This window comes from Halichoerus grypus, chromosome 11, assembly GCF_964656455.1.
Source record: "Halichoerus grypus chromosome 11, mHalGry1.hap1.1, whole genome shotgun sequence".
Classification (NCBI taxonomy): domain Eukaryota; kingdom Metazoa; phylum Chordata; class Mammalia; order Carnivora; family Phocidae; genus Halichoerus; species Halichoerus grypus.
Genome location: NC_135722.1, coordinates 4435343 through 4452643, shown reverse-complemented (window position 1 = coordinate 4452643; position 17301 = coordinate 4435343). Strand labels below are relative to the sequence as shown.

General features: G+C 53.0%; 1 long non-coding RNA gene across 1 annotated transcript; it reads right to left on the bottom strand.

The window, feature by feature from the left end:
- Window positions 1–13435: 13435 nt before the first annotated feature.
- On the bottom strand, window positions 13436–17053 carry LOC144379398 (uncharacterized). The gene is made up of 2 exons (XR_013442256.1): window positions 16276–17053; window positions 13436–14959 (listed from the first exon to the last, which is right to left on the bottom strand). It is a non-coding gene; the product is annotated as an uncharacterized LOC144379398 (long non-coding RNA).
- Window positions 17054–17301: the final 248 nt, after the last annotated feature.

Genomic DNA, 17301 nt, shown 5'->3' with positions numbered 1-17301 from the left:
CACCCATGAAACCAGGCCTGCCCTGAAGGCCTTCCTAAACCTGCACTTAAAGGGCCACCCAGCCTGTGCTTACAAGCCTCGATGACTTCTGTGCTCCTTCTCTCAAGACTTCACCCCACTTCCTGCCTTGGGGTATCTGTTCCTACTGTTCCTGCTGCCCAGGGTGCCTTCCCCACTCACCTCTTGTCTTTGTGCACAGCCGTGGGCTAGATGTTAGGAAGGGAGATGGGGTAAATCAGACCTAGTCCTGACTCTCCAGAGAAAATTCTCGGAGGGCATCTGAGTTCTGCCTCAGCTGTGGCCCTGCCCACCTGTGAGGCCCAGAGCAGATACACTTTCCTCTACTGCAAAATGAGCAGCAACCGGGTTGGTGCTGCATCCCATGGGGTTCTGCTCACAGCCCTCCTCCTTTTTTAAAAATCTAAGATATGGGCACCTGGGTGACTCAGACGGCTAAGCGTCCGACTCTTGATTTTGGCTCAGGGCATGATCTCAGGGTCATGAGATTGAGCCCCGTGTTGGGCTCCGTGTAGAGCATGGAGTCTGCTTAAGATTCTCTCTCTCCCTCTCCCTCTGCCCCTCCCCGCCGCCTGCGAGTGCCCCCCTCTAAAAAACAAAGAAACCCAAGATATAACTCACATGTACTATAACACTCATCCTTCTAAAGTGTACAATTCAGCGGTTTTTAATATATACACGAGATTGTGCAACCATCACCAAATGCAGTTCCAGAACATTTCCCACACATTCCCTCCTAAAAGAAACCCCCTTCCCAACAGCAGTGCTCCTCCCACACCTGCAGCCCCTGGCAAGCACCACTTTACTTCCTGTCTCTACGGATTGCCTGTCCGGGACATTTCATATGCATGAAACCCAGCACTCTGTGGCCTTTAGTGTCTGGCTCCTTTTACGTTTTCACCTTTCATCCATGTTGTAGCAGGTGTCAGGACTCCTTTCCTTTTTATGGCTGGATTAATAGTCCATTGTGTGTCTAGACTACATTTTGGTGGACGCCCACAGCATCCACACATCAGCTCCAAATGCCTGGAGGCTGCAGGTGTCCAGCTCCCACTCTGACCTTGACCCTGAAATACAACTTTTTGTCTTCTTTCCTATACGGAAAATTTCCACTTCGCCTTCAAAGTCCAACTCCAATACCACCTGCTCCAAGATTTCCCTCCCCAGATTTCCCCCAGGGAGACTGAGAATCCCTTCTTCTGGGTCCTCCGACAGGGCCCGGTTGCAGCGCGCTGTACCCTCTCTAAGACAGGAGGCGCCTCCCCGCGCCACTCCGGATTCGGATCCGCAGCCAGGTCCCATGCCTGAGGCCCGGCTTGGCCAACCCGCCAAAGCTTTCGTGGAGTGGAAAAGAGGGAAATTGTCTGGACGCTAATTGGCCGCCAGATAAGTTATTTCCTTGAGCTCACTCGCGTTTGATGGGACGAGAGAGGAGCCGGGAAATTCGGGGGTGGGACGGGGTGGGGACACGGAAATGACCGGCGTGGAGGGAGACGGGGCGGGAGCAGCAGACCGGAGGTCGCCGGCAGTTGCAGGAGGCAGTTTCAGTTACAAACGCCCCGTTGCGCTGCTCCCCGGAATTTGTGCTTTTCGTGCAGGAAGCTCGGGAGACCTACCGACACGGCCGCCCCCCTCCGGGACCGGCCTGGGTGCCCCGGGAGCGGCGGGGGCCGAGGGCGCGGTCAAGGTCTCTGGCAGCCTGCGGGGCCGGGGGTCCTGGAGGCCGGGGAGGGGCGCCCGCCCTCCCTCCCGGCCCGCCGAGGCTCCCCTCGGGGCCCACCCACAGCCCCATTTGCGTGCCAGGGTCCCGCTGGGCCGCTGCTTTGCGCTCAGGGTGGGGGTGGGTGGGAGGGAGAGGCGGCGGCGGGGGAAGGGGACCGCGCAGGCCTGGAGTGGGGAGGTGCGCCCCCCAGCGCTGGGACCGTCCTCGGCCGGCGGGGACCGGAGCGCTGGGACCCCACGCGCAGAGCGGCTGGCAGCGCAGCGTCCGGCTGGGGCGCCCGGGGTCCAGCGCTCAGCGCCCCCCGGGGCGGTCGGCCAGGTGGCTGCTCATGTGCGTCTTTGTCAGGCTTTCAAATTCCCAGTTAACGTGCGTTCATTGTGGAAGCACAGGAAACACTGACCGGTCAAATAAAAAAATTTACTAATGTTGCTTGGAATCTCACTACGTAACACTGGGTGGCATTTCCTTTCTCTGTGTGTGTGTTGTTTGGTTTTTAAGATTTATTATTTATTTGAGAGAGAGCGAGCGAGCGCGCATGAGTGGGAGGGGCAGAGGGAGAGGGAATCTCAAGCCGACTCCCAGTGAGCCCAGAGGGGAGGCAGGGCTGGATCCCAGGACCCTGAGATGGTGAACTGAGAGGAAACCAAGAGCCCATGCTTACCTTGCTTAAGGCACCGAGCCACCAGGCACCGCTCCTTTCTTTCGTGCTTTCTATGGATCTTTTCACCATCCTTTCCAGCTTGTTGACAAAATGAAAGTTGTAGGGCATATAAGTGCTTCTATTCTGTTTTTCTTGATTTAACGTTATTCATTCTCCCAATAGTTGGATTCTCTTGGGGACAAATGACAGCTGCCCCAAAGCCCCCTTGTCACCTCCCTTCCCACCCCCATCCAACTCCCCTCTCTGGAAGTAACCAAAATTGTTAGTGGGCTGTATCTTCCTCCAGACCTTTTGCACTTCTTACATCACACCTTATATATACCTAGAAATACACAGTTTTCTTTTAGGGAGATCAGATTGGGTTGTGTATATAGTTCTGGAACTTGCTTCCCACCCGCCCCCTTAACAGTATGTTTTGGAAATCGGTCTGGACCTCCCTCCTGCTTCACTGCTTTACGATAGTCCACAGTTTGAATGCACCTTTATTTATTTCAAGCATTCTCTGTTGTTTCTTGTTTTTAGTTTGTTTCCAGTCTCACTCTATTCAATCATTCATCCCAAACATGTTTCTTAAGCACCTGCCGTGTGCCCTACCTTTCCCAGGCTGGGGAAGTACAATAGCGAACAAAATAGATGCCACCCTCTTGGGGTTCACTCTTAGAAGCGCAATGAACAAGTACACTGCATGTGGGTGAGGAGGTGATATTTTATTTTTTGAACAGGGAATATGCTCGAATCACTAATATGGTTCGAATATCAAATCAATATTTTAAAAAATATCTAGGGAAAATCTTACTCCCCACCCCTGCCCCATCTAACACACAGGTAACCACTCTTACTATCCTTCCAGTATTTCCTTATAAAAATATAAGGGGAGAAAAGAAACAAGCAAAAACGAGTATGTACGTTACTTATCACCAGGGTAATGCAAATCAAAACTACAATGAGATATCACCTCACACCTGTCAGAATGGCTAAAATCAACAACACAAGAAACAACAGGTGTTAAAAAAAAGAAAGAAAAAGAAACAACAGGTGTTGGCAAGGATATGGAGGAAAGGGACCCCTCCTGCCCTGTCGGTGGGAATGCGAACTGGTGCAGCCACTCTGGAGAACAGTGTGGAGTTTCCTCAAAAAGTTAAAAATAGAACAACCCTACAATCCAGCAATCACACTACCGGGTATTGACCCAAAGGATACAAAAATACAGATTTGAAGGGGTACATGCACCTCAATGTTTATAGCAGCATTATCAATAATAGCCAAATTAGGGCAACTGTCCAAGTTGACAAATCCATTGACTGATGAATGGATAAAGAAGATGTGATATATATATCATCATATATACCATCAGAAAGAGTGAAATCTTGCCATTTGCAACAGCATTGATGGAGCTAAAGAGTATAATGCTATGCAAAATAAGTCAGAGAATGACAAATACCGTATCATTTCACTCATATGTGGAATTTAAGAAACAAAACAAACGAGCAAAGGGAAAAAGAGAGAGAGAGAGGCAAACCAAGAAACAGACTGAGCTACAGAGAACACACTGATGGTGACCAGAGGGGAGGTGGGTGGGGGGATGGGGGAAATAGGTGATGGGAGTGAAGGAGTGCAGTCGTTGTGATGAGCACCAGGTGATGTAGGGACGTGCTGAATCACTATATTGTCCACCTGAAACTAATATTACACTGTATGTTAACTACCTGGAATTTAAAAACTTTTAAAAATCATGAACAATAACAACAACAAAAAAAGAGAATGTACGTATATTTCCCTCTTTCTCTCTTTGTCTCTTTTTTAGAAGATTTTATTTATTTATTTGACACAGAGAGAGAGAGCACAAGCAGGGAGAGCGGCCGGCAGAGGGAGAGGCAGAAGCAGGCTCCCCACTGAGCAGGGAGCCCAACGTAGGACTCGATACCAGGACCCTGGGATCATGACCTGAGCCGAAGGCAGACACTTAACTGACTGAGCCACCCACGCGCCCCTCTTAAGACAAATTCCTAGAACTGACAGAACCCAAGTTTGTGAACGCTAATACTTTTGAAGCAATTTGCCAAATCCTCTTCATACGGCTTACAAAGTATGACATTCACTTTGCATTTGATTTTCTTTCCAAAAAGTTGAATTTTTTTAACACACACACACACACACACACACACACACACACACACACACACACAGAGCTACCTCTCCAAGTGTGGTTCAGCTGTTTCTGCTTGGAAGGAGTCAGCTGTTTCTGCTTGGAGGGAGGGCTGGCTGTTTTTTGGAGAGGTACTTTTGTGGCTGAGAAACAAACATTAACATCTGATGGGATTGTCTTTTTGCTGGGCCCCTAAGGCACCCTGTGCTTTGGTGGGGTCCAGCCCAGAGAGGGCTGTAGCTGCCCCAACAGCCCTCCCTCAGCCACACACCACCCTACACAATCCTGCACTAGCTACATCAAGGATGGTGAGAGCAACACCTTGGGTCAACTTCTGTAGGCACAGGGTCCTCGGAGCAGGGTCCTGGGAGCATTTCCCAGGCAGCCGGAGGTGGGGGGGAAGAAGCAGGGTTGAGGCCCCAGCATAAGCCACCCCAAAATAGGCCTCTTTGGCCTTTGGGTTATTTTGAGTTGGTTTAGCTCAAAATAGCCATTGAAAACCAGCGGATTCAGGAAAAGCTCTAAAAACAGGGCACAAGGGGGTTTTTTGTAAAGGAAATTTACATTTATAAAGGTAATTTCCATTTGTAAAGTCTCCTGCTCTCACACAGGAAGTGGAGGGCTCTCCACGCAAATCAGTGGGGAAGGCTGGGACTCCAATCTGCTCAACGAACCTCAAACTTCCATTACCATTCTTTTCCCTGCCACTTTCCTGCACCAGGTCCTCCACCCTGCAGCCCAAATCCCCTCCCCTTAGTTTTAATCTAGGTGGTTCTTACGGTTATTATAAGCTGGTATATTTAAACCCAAATTCTAACCACCACACTGGTTGCTCGTCCCATATGTCCACACGTAATGTGCGTGTTAATAAACAACTGTTTGATTTTCTCTCCTTCATCTGTCTTTGCCTGTCCCATTCACAGGGCCCCAACTGCACAACCTACGATGGGTGGAGGAAGATATTTTTCCTCCCCTACAGGCATTGTTAAAAAAAAAAAAATTGGGGGCACCTGGGTGGCTCAGTCAGTTAAGTGTTCTGTTCGACTCTTGATTTCAGCTCAAGTCATGATCTCAAGCGTTGTGAGATCAAGCCCTGCGTTGAGCTGGGTTTGGAGCCTGCCTAAGAGTCTCTCTTGCCCTCTGCCCTGCCCTGCACCCCCTGCTCATGCTCTCTCTCTCTCTTTAAAATAAAAATAAATAAAATCTTTTTTAAAAAATGCATACTACATTATATAACACTTAATAGAGATAAATGGGTTGAAATAAGTCCGAAAGATTTTGCCATCAACTGTTACTTCTTGAGAAGGATGTAGCATTTGGGTAAGGGGAATAAAAGGGATTTTTTTCTTAAAAAAAAAAAAGAGGGGCACCTGGGTGGCTCAGTCGGTCAAGTGTCTGACTTTGGCTCCGGTCGTGATCTCGGGGTCCTGGGATCAAGCCCCACGTTGGGGAGTCTGCTTCTCCCTCTGCTCCCCGCCCCATGCTCTCTCTCTCTCTCAAATAAATAAATAAAATCTTATTAAAAAAGAAAGAAACGAAACAACAGACCCAAAAAGGAGTCACTTTCACTCACTGTCACTACGCCCTGCCAAGACTTCATACCTAACCTAACTGTAGTTGCAGCCTCTCTCCCAGGCCTAGAGAGGTCATCTGCTTGATAGACCCTCCCCTCCCCCAACCCCCAAAGGGAGGTGACCTGGCCTAAAACAATCCTTTCTTTTCTTTGGCTAATAACCTCCTTGTCCTGTCCTGTTTCTGCCTATAAAATCAATGCGTCCATTTTGTACAGATCCTCGGAGTCCCCTCTACCCACTAGGCGGGCTGCTGCCTGATTCATGAATCACTGAATAAAGCCCATCAGGTCGTTACATTTGCTCAGTTGCATTTTTGTTGCCTCCTCATGTAGGCCTCAAATCCAGGTGCTTCCACTCTGGGCAGTGTGTGTGTGCGTAAGTTCTCTAAGCTCCAGGCCTTTCACCTGTGAGGCAGGGCTCCTGAAACCTACCTTGCAGGATGATTGTGGGAAATTCATGGGTGTGATGGTTGATTTTGTTACAGAACCTGGACTGGATCACCCGATGGAAGAACCAAGCGGCACCCAGAGATTTTGGAGGTTAGGAGGTTTTTTCAACGCCGGCGGGCTTAGAGGAGAGTGGTCTCCAAAGGTCTGAGCCCCAAGCACAAACAAAGGGGGCAATTTATACACTTCTATTTCCACATACTTGGCACTTTTGGTGCATGCACGAAACAGAGCAGGGAGAAGAACCCAGAAGAGCCCCAGGGCAAGGACTGGGACTCTCCCGCTGGCTCGGTCGGCCATCTTAGGACGCAGATTTTCCTTATCATTCCCCCCTTTGATGCCCCTTTAAACACCTAGTTTAGAGGGCATCATTCTGTTTGACTCTGAGGGTTGACTGCAAGGCTTGGGGTGAACACGGACTTAATCATAAACTTAATAGCACACCAGGTAGCAGAAGACCAGGACGGACCGGGGCCAGGAAAACCATGGTGAAACGCGCTCAGGAGTAGACAGCAAAGGGCCAGTAAAAGTGGGATCTATGACCTTAGGTAGAAGCCTCTGGGGGAAAGTCTAGTCAGGAGGGGCAACAGTGTAGAGTCCGACTCCCAAGATGAGGGAAATCACACCGATGAGAGCCAGGGACCACGGTGAGCAGGTGTCCATCAGTCGGTGGGGTCTCGCCAAAGGTGAAGCCAGAGTGGGTTCGTGAAGTCTGGCTGGACTCTCCACTGGCGCAGCTCCTCGTCCGAATGATGAGCTTTCTTCTTTCTTCCAGTCTTTGACCCAAACTGAGTCCCCTGTCTGGAAGGAGTATACCTGAGACCCTAAGGAGATTGGGGCCCTCTCAATGGTGTACTTTTGTAATTTTTTTAGGGTGGCCCCCAGGGCCTGAAGCTGCTCCTTTATCCCTTTATCTCCAACCTGATGCAAGTTTCCTGGAAGGCTCCCCAGGCATGGGGGAGGCCGTCCATATATTAATTCGAATGGGGAGAAACCTGATGTCCCGGGCATGCAGCGAGCACACAGGAGAGCTAGGGGTAGCAGATCCGGCCTTGGAAGTTAGTCTCCTGACAAACTTTGTTAAGGTTCCCTTGAGGGTGCGGTTCATTTGCTCTCCTGTTCAGAGATCCTGTCTCCTCTTGCCTTGGGTTCAATCGAGGCTAGTGTGTGGAGAGTATGTCTTGGCCCAGGAGAGGGATGGGGCAATCAGGCAGATAAAGGAATTCATGTCAGACCTTGTGGCCCCCAAGTTCACACTGGTGAGCCTGGCAAAAGGGCTGTTGTATCGCCCGCGTCCCAGTGGCCCCAAGGATGGTCACAGTCCTTTTGCTGAAAGGGGCCACTGGGGAGGTGACAACAGAGTGCTCGGCCCCAATATCAACCATAAAAGTCCCTGGTTGGCCCCCCACCTTCATTCTGACCGTGAGCTCATGGGGGCCAAGGAGGAAATAGCCTGGTCCCCCTCAGTCTGAATCCATTCCTGCAAGGCCTATGAGGTCCTTCTCTCGGGGTTCTTCCTTGTAGCAGCTGGGCATTCGTTTTTCCAATGCCCTTTCTCTTTACAGTAGGCACATTGATCCCTTGCCAAGGGGGTTCTGGGCTTCCCCCCTTCCGGTGGTTGGGGTCTTCCCGTCTTTGTGTTGTTCTTTTCTTTCAGGGCGGTGATGAGAAGGATGACTTTCTTTTTCATCTTTTTGTCGGCTTCCCGTTCGGCTGCGACCTCCCTGTTCATGTAGACCTTATTGGCAATCTCTATTAGTTGGATGATGTTCATCCTGGCAAAACCCTCTAGTTTCTGATGTCTGGGGCGGCCTGAGCCACAAAGGAGGTGTTTACCATCTGTTGGCTTTCCTGTGCCTCGGGGTCAAATGGAGTGTATATCCTGTAGGCTTCACATAGTCTTTAGTAGTGGTCCCCAGGGGACTCCCCTGGTTGTTGAGTGACCGAGGACACCTTAGTCATGTTCATGGGTTTCTTAGCTCCTACCCAGGTTCCCCGGAGGAGGGCCTCCTGGTCCCGGCGGGTGTGGGCCTGTCCCTCGGTTGCGGTGAAGTCCCATGCTGGGCGCTCCTCGGGTGCGGCCGTATTAGCCCAGGCAGCAGGGTCGATGACTCCCGCTGGTGCGTGCTCTTCCAGGTACTGCCGTGCACCTTTCATTATTCTCCTCCTTTCCTCTGTGTTAAACGGGGTGTGGAGTAACTGTTGGCAGTCTTCCCACGTTGGCCGATGAGTCTGGAAAAGGGGTTCTATGAGGTCTACCATGGCCTGTGGTTTCTCAGAGTCGTCCTCGGGATATCCGGCTAGGATTTGTGGAGACTGGGGTTTTTGCTGATTTTCTTTAGGTCGCTTGGATGAGGCAATTAAGACCCTGGCCTGTCCCTGCCTATTGCAAGCAAATCGCACCCAGTGGGTAAGGGTCTGAGCAATTCCTAGCCAGGAGTCAATGTACGGAAACTGGTCGGGGTGTCCTAGTTCTCTTGTTACGACTCGCCATACTCGATGAATCGTTGGGACATCCAATGTCCCTTCTGAAGGCCGCCCGACATCAAAAGTGGGCCATTCCAATTCACATAGGGTTCTCAACTTGCCGGGGTTCACCCTGACTCCATAGTCTCCCGAAAACCCCTTCTTGAAATTTTTGATCATGGTCTCTAGAACTGTAGGTTTACTCTGCCCTGACCCCGTGGTGATGTCCCCGTGTGCGGTGGTGCAGAGACAGACAAGGTGGGGGTGCCTCCTGAGGTGAGGAGACCAATCAGATGCCCGTCTGGCCGTGTCCCAAAGGAGCTTAGGTGAGGCTTAGCCGTAGCGGTCTCAGCGTTGTGACTTACGATCGGAATCTCTTCCGATGCCGCCATAGACCGTATGCCCTTCACCACGGAACTGCAGACGGGCCCACTCAGACTCTGCAGGCTTCTGGGGACTTAAGGGTGCCCACCCCTGGAGCCACAGAATCAGTCCGCTTGAGCAAGCCAGGTCGGACTGCACATTCACTCACACATTCACACTCCAGAAGCTATTACATTCCCTCCCTGGGAATCCCTACCTGTGAGACCTCTAAGAGGTCCCTGGGAGGTGAGCAGGCTCCCCTTCCACCCCAATGGGGGTGGGCCTGTCTGGGTCCTGGGGCCCCAGGCCTTACCGGAATCCAACATTGGGACAGGGTCCTCACCTGCCAAGTCTCCTCGAGTCCAGCGGGGACAGCGGAGCGGGGTCGGCCCGAAGCGAGGCGACCGGGGCGGGAGACTGCCGAAAATTAGGCAGGGCGCGCCTTCTCCCTTAGGATCCCTCATTCTGTCACCGCCCTGCTGTTGCCCCCTAAACCGGTGGCAACAATGGGCCAGCGCGGTTGGGTTTCCCGGTCAGGGAACCAAATGTTACGGAACCTGGACTGGATCTCCAGATGGAAGAACCAAGCGGCACCCGGAGATCTTGGAGGATCGGAGGTATATTTAACGCCGGCGGGCTCAGAGGAGAGTGGTCTCCAAGGTTTGAGCCCCGAGCACAAACAAAGGGGGCAATTTACACACTTCTACTTCCTCATACTTGGCACTTTTGGCATGTGCACAAAGCGGGGCAGGGAGAAGAACCCGGATTGGTGCGCGCGGGAAGCAGAGCAGGAAGAAGAACCCGGAAGTGGCAAGGACTGGGACTCTCTCGCTGGCTCGGTCGGCCATCTTAGGACACAGATTTTCCTTATCAGTTTTACATCAGCCTGACCCGGGCTGAGGGTGTCTGGATAGCTGGGAAAACATAATTTCTGGGCGTGTCTTCGAGGACGTTTCCAGAAGAGATTAATTAGCCTTTGACGGGAGGGGTAAGGGAAAAGCGACATGGGCCGGCCCCATCCCATCCTTGGGGGCCTGGATGGAGCAAACCGGCATAGGGAGGGTGAGTTTGCCCTCTCTGCTTGGGCTGGGGCTTCCATTTTCTGCCCTGGACTTGGCCTCGCGCCTCAGGCTTGCCCGGAATCACACTTTCCTGGGTCTTCAGCTTGCACGCGGTAGATGGTGGGACATCTCAGCTTCCGTAACTGTGTGAGCCAATCTTTGACAGTGAGTCTCTTTCCGTGTATCTCTGTGTATCCCATTGGGGCTGTTCCTCTGGAGAACCCTGAGTCATACGGTGTGATCGTTCGGGGATAGGGGGTAACTCACGGAAGGGGCTGCAGTAAGTTCTGGATGCAAGGTGGTGATTGCTCTTGATTCTTCCCCGCACGTGCATAGAATCTCCTCGAGCCTCTGCACAGAGACCCTGTGAATTCTAAGTCGTGAAGTTGGAGTTTTATGATGTAAATGAGTTTCTTTTTTTTTTTTTTTTTTTTTAGATTTTATTTATTTATTTGAGAGAGAGAATGAGAGGGGGGAGGGTCAGAGGGAGAAGCAGACTCCCCGCTGAGCAGGGAGCCCGATGCGGGACTCGATCCCGGGACTCCAGGATCATGACCTGAGCCGAAGGCAGTCGCTTAACCAACTGAGCCACCCAGGCGCCCTATCTTCTGTGCTTCTGAAGCTCTGGCATTGGGGGCCTTGCTGACTCTGGAGGGACTGCCCCTCCCAGGGTTAGCGATTCCTAGAGACGGCAAATAACTAGGCTGAAGGGCGACTTTCAAATGCCAAGAAGCCCAGCTAGAGCCCTCACCCCCCACCTGTCTTACTGGGCTCTCATGCTCAGGACCTCTGTCTCCTGACCTGATCAGCCCAGAGCAGGTCCCAGACAGCCAGGGACAGCCCCTGGGTCCCACACGCCCTGAAATTATCCAGACTAGCCAAGCCTCAGCCTGTTTATTCTGCCCCGCCTGTTGGTCCTGCAGAAACCACAGTGGAGGCTCCTGCCCACAGTTCCTGTCTCCCTCCTGCCTCCTGACCGACCCTGGTGCTTTCCCGTGTGGCCCCCGTGGTGCGGTGTGCCCCCTCCTCTCGGGATCTGTGAGTAACACACCATCTTTTCAATAGTCACCGACTCGTGATCTGTTGGCCTCACTGTACCTGAATGATAATTAAACCTATATTAGGGGGCACCTCGGTGGCTCAGTCGGTTAAGCATCTGCCTTCGGCTCAGGTCATGATCCCAGGTCCTGGGATTGACTCCCACGTTGGGCTCTCTGCTCACCGGGGAGTCTGCTTCTCCCTCTCCCTCTGCCCCACCCCCCCCCCCGCTCATACTCGCTCTCAAAAAAAAAAAAAAAATCTTAAAAAAACAACCCTATATTTTGAGACAGAGGGATGCAGAAGAGGGGAGGAAGGTGGTAGTGGAGTAGGAGAACCCTAGGCTTGTCTTGTCCCATGAACACAACTAGATAACTATCAAATCATCCTGAATATCCCAGAAATTGACCTGAAGACTGACAGAGCAAACTCTACAACTAAAGAGAGAGAAGAGGCTACCTTAAAGAAGAATGTGTTTTGCTCCATAGAATTCCACATGGCATATTTTATTACATAGAAAGTGTGATGTATAATTTAACAAAATCAGTTATAAAAAATTTAAACCGTATGCCAAATAAAATAAAATAAAATAAAAAAACAGAGGGATGCAGCTCCCTGCCAGCCAGGAGAAGGAGGTGTTCGCCCAGGTGACCACCTGGGGCATGCACTGAGGTCCTGGCCAGCTGTACTGAATGACCGGGGAAGGGGTCATTGTGTCCTTCTGGATACTGAGACTGATGGCTCAGGCCAAAGGCCTCCCTGAGGCAAATAACTCTCTGGCCCCATTTGGTCAAGGAGGAAGCTGAGGCTCAGGAGGTGAAATAATTTGCCCATCAGAACTGGGACTCTGAACAGGGTCACCTGTTCTGAGGTGGTGAAGGAAGACCACCAAGAGAACCCCACCCAGACCCTGCATCATGAGCACGGCAAACTCATCAGTGCTATGTGTCGTTCATACGGTAGTTGGGGGGGGGGCAACAGGAACAGGTGGGCATTAGGGGGAGGCAAAGGTGCAGTGGGGGGAGGTAATTCTCTGGGGTGATAGAGGGCTCTGAGCCCAGGCCTCAAATCCTGCCCCTTGAAATGGCCCCACTTCTAGAATCTTCTCTGAGCATCCTAGGTTTTTTGTTTTGTTTTTTAAGTAGGCTCCACAGCCCAGCGTGGAGCCCAGTGTGGGGCTCGAACTCATGACCCTGAGATCATGACCTGAGCTGAGATCAAGAGTTGGACGCTTAACCGACAGAGCCGCCCTAGGACTTTTTATCCCAGTCCAAACATGCCGGGCAAGAGAACTCTGCACGCCTTAGGTGAGCTCCAGAAAGTTCCAGCAGCAGATGGAGGAGGGGCCTGGGGGTGTTTGCAGAAAGGGGGACCATCAGAAGACACACTTGGCTCCCAGGTTCAGCCTCAGGCTGTTCAAGAGAACAGGTTCCCTTTGGTGCCTTCAGAGACTTAGAAGGTTTTCTCAAGGAAAACATTCCTTACTAGTGGAAATATCAGTTTCTTCTCAAAGTCTGGGCTCGACAATTCCGTAGAGTCTTCCCTCGAAGGGGCAGGCACGTCAGGAGCTCCCATTTGCGTGCACTGCAGCATCCCGGGAGAACTTTTCTGGAAGGCCAGACACTGGGCGCACCGTGTGCACCCGCAATTAGCCACCGCCGTGACAGTGACATTTCCCCCCTGCACAGCCACTGGCGTGAGGCCAGGAGGGCGCTGTGCCTGTCCCCGTCACAGACAGGACACCGAGGAATCTCCTGAGCTCACTCGGGGCTCGGAGGCCGACTTCTCCGGCCGACAGGCTCTCTGCTCTGAACGACTCAGGAACCCCCCTCGAAAAGACAGTTATCATATGATCTCACTCATATGCGGAATTTAAGAAACAAAACAGAGTACGATCATAGGGGAAAAGAGGAAAAAATAAAACAAGATGAAACTGGGAGGGAGACAAACCATAAGAGACTCTTAATCATAGGAAGCACACTGAGGGCTGCTGGAGGGGCAGGCGTAGGGGGGCTGGGGTCACTGGGTGAAGGGCATGAGGGAGGACACGTGATGTCATGAGCACTGGGTGTGATATAAGACTGATGAATCACTGACCTCTACTTCTGAAACCAGTAATACATTATATGTTAATTAAAAATAAAATAAAATGATCCTCGATGACGTGCTCTGTCCCTCAGAGATCACTCCCGGAGACAATCTGATAGGCTCTGCTGGCCCTGAAGTTTGGTTAGGGGCCCGGGGGGCAGGGCAAGACCCCTACCTCGCCATTCGGTCCCACACATGGAGCCTCGAAGCCTTGGGTGGGCGGAGAAGGGGGCGCCGTGTCTCCCGGCTGCCTTCCGCGGGAGCAAAGAGAGAAGAAACCCAGGCGGCGCTTTTAGGGGACATTAGGCGTCTCCAGTCCCCGCAGTGTTGCAGCACAGGAAGCGGGTCAAAGTGCACCCAGCCTTCCAGGTGGGGCAATTCTCTCCTAGAGCCAGGTGGCTGTGCCCCCCTCCGCGGAAGTGGCCCTCGGCCCGGGGTGTGGCGATGTCGGGAGGAAAGGTCAGTGTGGCAGCCACACTTCCTGGGGGCTCCCGGGAGCCACACACAAACGGAGGGAGCAGCCCTCCATCGCTGAGTCCCACGTGTACAACTTACATCTTTAATGCTTCTAGAGCTTTGTCTGACCCTGGTTCCGGTAGACACGGGACTCGATGTCTTCCACAAAACCCCCAGGTCATCAGCCTCGCTAGTGAGCCGAACAGAATTTCACCCTCGTCTTGAGGCTGGCCATCCAGTGAGGGAGGGAGCCCAGCCAGAAACCTGGGACAAATAAATACGCATGTGCTGACCCCAGGGAGAAGGCAGGGAGCAGACAGTGACCCAGGGAAGGGTCCTCCTGACATGGGATGGCCCGGCAGCCCCATCCGAGCTGGCAACTCAGATCCATAGCAGCCAGGCGTGCGGGTCAGTGATGGAGGGGACTCCTAGCCCTCGTGCCTACCCCTGGGCTCTCCTGCCTCCCACTGTCCATTCCATGCTCTCCTTACAATGCCTAACACCCCCCCCCCGTGCTCCCGGGACCTGCTGGGATCAGCCGGGAGGTCTCGGGGTGGCCTGGAGAGGGCGAGCGAGCTCTGCAGGCCAGGGGGGCACCCTGGGGCGCCAGGTCGAGGGGCAGCGCTCAGAGAGGGCCAGGCCAAGGTGGGTGCCGCTGTGCGGGGGGCTGGGTTAATAGGAGGTGAGGCAGGCAGGGGCTTGGAGGCCCGGGGTGGAGTCCACGCTATTACTGGAACAGCAAGGTGTCCCCGTGGAAAAGAGGACAGGAAGCTGGCCTGGGTGAGGTGGGAGGCAGCGGGATGTGGACAAAGCAGGGGTGCAGGCCAGAGCGTCCTGCCAAGCCTGGGCCGCGTGTCCACCATCTGCTGCCAGAACAGCGCAGCTGTGTCGGGAAGAACCGGGAGCCGACGTTCACACTCTGCAAAAATACAGATGTGGGTCATTTTTCTTTTTTAAGTCAAGTGATGTCATTAACCTAATCCAGTTCCCCCCTCCTTTTTTTTTATTGTGGTATAATCTACCTCACATAGAATTTACTATCTTAACCATTTTTTTGGGAGAGAGAGAGAAAGAGAGGAGGTGGGGAGAGGGAGGGAAAGAGGGAGAGGGAGAGAGAGAATCTCAAGCAGACTCTGTGTGCTGAGCACGAAGCCCGACATGGGACTCGATCCCATGACCCTGAGATCACGACCTGAGCTGAAACCAAGAGTCGGCCACTCAACTGACTGAGCCACCCGGGCACCCCTCATCCTAACCATTTTTAAGTGACAACCCAGTGGCATTAATGATATTCCCAATGTTGTGCTACCATCACCCCCATCTACATGCACACTTTTCCATGACCTCAAACATCAAGCAATAGCTACCTCTTCCCCAGTGCTTGCCTCCCCTAGGAACCTCTCTCCTACTTTCTCTGTGGATTTGCAAATTCTAGGTGTTTCACACAAGTGCAATCACACAATACGTGTCCTTTTGTGACCGACTTCTTTCACTCAGGGTCACGTGCTCAAGGTTCATTCAGGCGGAGGCCGCTCAGGGTTTCATCATCTTCGAGGCTGAACAACATCCCACTGAACAAAGGGCCACCTATGTTTCTCCACCCACCTGCTGACATTGAGTTCTTTCTGCATTTTGGCTATTGTGAAAAAGCCTAGTCCAGGTTTCTTTTTTAAAGACTTTATTTATTTGAGGAGCACCTGGGTGGCTCAGTCGGTTAAGCATCTGCCTTCGGCTCAGGTCATGATCCCAGGGTCCTGGGATCGAGCTCCACGTCGGGCTCCTGGCTTGGCGGGGAGCCTGCTTCTCCCTCTCCGTCTCTCTCCCTGCTCATGCTCTCTCTCTCTGTATCTCTGTGTCTCAAATGAATCAAATCTTTAATAAAAAAAAAAAAATGAAAAAAAGACTATTTATTTGAGAGAGCGTGCGCGTGTGAGAGAGCGAGCGAGCGAGTGAGCACAGGAGTCGGGGGAACAGAGGGCGAGGAACAAGCAGACTCCCCGCTGAGCATGGAGCCCAACATGGGGCTCAAATCCATGACCCTGAGATCATGACCTGAGCCAAAATCAAGAGTCCGGATGCTTAACTGAGCCACCCAGGTGCCCCAAGCCTAGTCCATTTTTTAAAAGCAGTAAACGTTCACGAGCTCAACAGCCCTATTAATGCCCTGAAGGCACATCCCAGTTCCCCAGAGCAGAGGTTCTGCCTCTCTGGGTAATACGCACGGTGAATACTTACCCGGCACATCACCGGAGTCCTCACGGCGGTCTAGGGAAGCGGGTACAGGGATCTCCCCCATTTGACAGGGGAGGCAGTCGAGGCCCGGGGTGCACGGGTCTGGGGTTCACACCCACGTCTGTGGCTCCAGAACCACCTCACGGCCCAGAGCTGTACTGCTGGCCTGAGCAGGCTTTCCAGAACCACGGGATGTTTCCAGCATATGGATGAGCCAAAGGCAGAGAACATGGAAGGTGATTCCTGGCAGCGTGAGGGATGTCCGCAGAAGTTCGTGGCGTGGCCTTAGGGGAGAGCCCTCCACGTTCCCGGACTGGGTCCCCCCACCCCTCACACCCCCGCGTCACAGCCCACTCGGGTGTCCTCATCCTGCAGGACCGCGCCCCCTGCCGTCCACGGAGGGCACTGCAGGGGCAGTGTCTCCAGGGGCCGCCCGCTCTGCTGTCTTCATTTCCACAAGGCAGGGCCGACCCCACGACACCCCACGCGACTCTCCATGGACTCCTGCAGAAGAAAGCATGCACTATGGTTTTACTGTGCAGCTCGCAAGCCCTAACTATTCTCTGGGAGGAAGGCCCTACCTCTAGGAATGACACAGCTCGGAGGGCCTTGCAGTCAGAGAGCCCCTCGTCCCCACCCGCTGCCCCGTTCCCTGACCTCAGGGCTCAGGACCTGTTGTCCCTCCTTGCCTGACTGACCCCACACAGATCTGGGCAGCCCCAAAGCCTCCCGGGACAGGTGGCTGCCTTTAGGATCCACTCCACAATGCCTCTGCTGTCTCTGCTACTGTCCCTTCACACCCAGTTCCCCGAACATCACGCAGCCCCGGCTCTCCACCCCCGCTGCCCCCCCGCTGCCCATCCTTCCCCGTCCTGCCTGTGCTGCCCGTGGTCACAGCACCAGCCCCTGCACCGCGACCCTCCTTCCCTGCTGGACCAAGAGCAAAGGACTCTGGGCCCAGACTGGTTTGAATCCCAGCTCCTTAAAAGAGCAAATCACTAGCAACAGGTACACTCAAGAGATGGGGTT